This window comes from Papio anubis, chromosome 10, assembly GCF_008728515.1.
Source record: "Papio anubis isolate 15944 chromosome 10, Panubis1.0, whole genome shotgun sequence".
Lineage (NCBI taxonomy): Eukaryota > Metazoa > Chordata > Mammalia > Primates > Cercopithecidae > Papio > Papio anubis.
In genome coordinates this window covers 86,172,331-86,175,707 of record NC_044985.1, presented here as the reverse complement: position 1 = coordinate 86,175,707, position 3,377 = coordinate 86,172,331, and the positions used below count along the sequence as shown (strand labels likewise).

Genomic DNA, 3,377 nt, shown 5'->3' with positions numbered 1-3,377 from the left:
CCAAGCAAACAGACACTCCTATCACAAAGGACATTTCTGGGGCCTGGAGGTCACCTCCCCTCTAGCCGAGGGCAAAGGCCAGGCCTCTCTTTGGGTGGTTTTGTGCTAGAGTCTTGCTCTGTTGCCCAGGATGGAGTGCAGTGGTGTGATCTTGGGTCGCTGCAACCTCTGCCTCCTTGGTTCAAATGATTCTCCTGCCTCAGCCTCCCAAGTAGCTGGGATTACAGGGGTGCACCACCACACCCAGCAAATTTGTTTGTATTTTTAGTAAAGACGGGGTTCTCCATGTTTGCCAAGCTGGTCTCGAACTCCTGACCTCAAGTGATCCACCTGCCTTGGTCTCCCAGAGTGCTGGGATTATAGGCATGAGCCATATTGCACCTGGCCAGGGTTAAGTTAATTCTTCATTATACAGACCCACTTCCATTTTTGAAGAAGGGGAAATGTTCTCAAGAAGAAGGACATTTCAGGTAAATAACCCCCCCATAGGTCTATTCCATTGTATGTTAGATAGGTTAAATAATTCCAGCTTCTGTAATAAATAAACCCTGCGATTCCAGTAGTTTAACATAATAAAATTGTATTTCTCTTGTTCACAGTCCAATGTGGGTTGCTGGAAGGGTATGGGGAGTGGAAGGAAGAGAGAGGGAAAGAAGTAAGAAGGGAAAGAGAGGGGATGGTGGGGGAGGTAGCATAAGGGAAGGGGTCTTGCTCCATATGATTACTCAAGGACAAAGGCTTTTTCCATCTTGTGGTTCCACCCTTTTCTTTGTCCCTTTCTTTGTCATCTCCATTCAGCAAGAGAAGGGATGGCCAAAGAGTGAGGATTGTGCTTGAGAGGTTTCTATGGACCTAGAAGTGGTGCCCACCACTCTTGCTCACATTCCACGGGCCAGCACAGTCACATGGTCCCACCTAACTGCACTGGAGGCTGGAAGAGGGACTCTGGTTGTAGGCCAGGAAGAAGAAAAGAATACAATCACTGGTGAGCACCAACAGTCTTTGCCACATATAAACTGATTATGTGACACCAACATTAGCTAAGTCAGAATTTATTTTTCTTTCTTTGGAATTCCTTCAGCAATTACATACCCTCTATATCATAATTTTGTCATATTAAATTATATATTGCCTTAGATTTATGTCTTCTGCCTCCATTTTTGCATCATAAGCAGGAATCATTCTTCAGCTGCTTTGGTTTTTACCATGATGCAGGCTATAAGGTCGGCACTGTAAGTGCATTTAAAAATCATGCTGAATTATTTCAGTAAAGACTTAGGAAGCTGGAATTTGCAGTCTGGAAACAAGCTTGGTTTAGTTGCTATGGCACAAAGTAATGATTTAAATATATACAAGGATGTTTATAATCACAAAAAAACAGTAGAAAGGGAGTTAAATATCCATTAAATGTATATAGTGGGCAGTGGTTGAGGAGCAGCTGTGCTTGGGTTGTGACTGGCATTGGTCATGTTGGGGTCTAGTGGGCAGAGAACACTCTTGGCCAGGCAGATGGCTTCTCGGTGGCAGAGAATGGGGACCTCTATGCACTGGAGATCTCTCCAGCACCAGGAGCAGCTGGAGGACAGCAAGGAGCTGCAGCCTGTGGCCAGCCAGCCATCAGGATAACTCCACGTGGGCCCTGGGGTCTCTGTGCAGACAGTTCCAAAGGAGGCTGACCCTGAGAGCCATCAACCTCAACTTCTGCGCAGGCCTTTCCTGGAAATGCCTGGAAACCCCAGAGCCAGGGTAGCAGGGCTTCCAGGCTATAGCTCACTTAGCTAAGAGTGCCTTGGGTGCCATGTCCCAGAGAATCCAGGAGTCCTGCCAAAGTGGCACCAAGTGGCTGGTGGCGATCCAAGTGAAGCCCAGGAGAAGGAAGAGAGGGGCACAGAAGGGCAGTGGATCCCCAACTCACAGCCTGAGGCAGAAGAGCACCCGGCTGTCTGGAGACGCCCCTGCCCACGAGCCACAGACCTCTGGGAAAAGGAGCATCATGACCTCTCTGCCCAGATAGGCTCCCATGCCTACCCATTATGGCGGTCGACGTGGGAGGCTGCCTTCTGGAGCCCCTACTCCTCAGCATAGCCCCTCTGCTCTCCCAGCCAGTCTGACAGTGACCTAGAGCCTATGGGGGCAGGAATTCAGCATTTCTAGAAGCTGTCCCAAAAGCTAGATGAAGCCATTATGGCGGAAGAGAGTGGTGCTGACATCCTCTCTCTCATTCATAGCTGAGGAAGTGGCCTGCAGGAAACAAGCCCTGTCTGATCGCCAAGGCTTCATACCCAAGGTGTCTGTGCTTCCCCATGAGCTTCCTGGAGGAAGCCCCCAGGAGTCGTCAGTACCCCTGGGCCACTGCTAACAAGGACCTGACTAACAAGGGGTCCAGAGCCTCCCCTGCTCCGGCCACATCTGGATACATCAGTGACTGCCTGCCACAGCCTTAGAGTGTCTTGGGAAGACCTTGCAGAGGTGGGGAGAATTTCTCAGGGGACTCTTGAGCTTAGAAACTCATCGTACACTTGACCTTGAGCCTTGTATTTGACTCATCTATAACGTGAAGTGCTAGCATCAGATGTTACAGAGCTCTTAGCTGTGCACCCAGGTGCCTGGTTTTGGGGGAGTCATCTGCAGAGTCACTCACCCGCTGTGTTTCCAGTGCCAAGGCTCTTGGGGGTCCCACTCTCATCCCTGCTTTCCCTACCAGGGACTCGGAGGAAGGCATAGGAGATATTTCCAGGCTTAAGACCCTGGACTCACTGGTACCTCTGTATATGTTCAATGCAGAGCACTGTGGGTGTGCCAGGAGGGGTAGCCCTATTCAAGAGCAATTTCTGCTCTCTGTAAATTATTTAAGAAACCTGCTTTGTCATTGTATTAGAAAGAAACTGGTGTATGACTTTTCTAGATAACACTGCTTTCTCATAATAAAGACTGTTTGCATTTGAAAAAAAATGTATATAGTGACATGGGAAAGATCTAACAATATATTGGTAAGTGGGCTGGGTGCAGTGGCTCACGCCTGCAATCCCAGCACTTTGGGAGGCCAAGGCAGGTGGATCATGAGGTCAGGAGTTCGAGATCAGCCTGGCCAACATGGTGAAACCCCATCTCTACTAAAAATACAAAAATTAGCGAGGCGTGGTGGCGGGTGCCTGTAATCCCAACTACTTGGGAGGCTGAGGCAGAGAATTGCTGGAATCTGGGAGGCGGAGGTTGCAGTGAGTGGAGATCAAGCCACTGCACTCCAGCCTGGGTGACAGAGCAAGAATCCATCCAAAAAATATATATATATATCTATATATACATATATGTGTGTGTGTGTATATGCATATATATGTATGTGTGCATATGTGTGTGTATATATGTGTATATATGTG

The 3,377-nt window shown here is 48.4% G+C and overlaps 1 pseudogene; it reads left to right on the top strand.

Annotated features, from left to right (window-relative positions):
* The first annotated feature begins 996 nt into the window (after nucleotides 1–996).
* LOC103876450 lies at nucleotides 997–2,232 on the top strand (annotated as a pseudogene).
* Nucleotides 2,233–3,377: the final 1,145 nt, after the last annotated feature.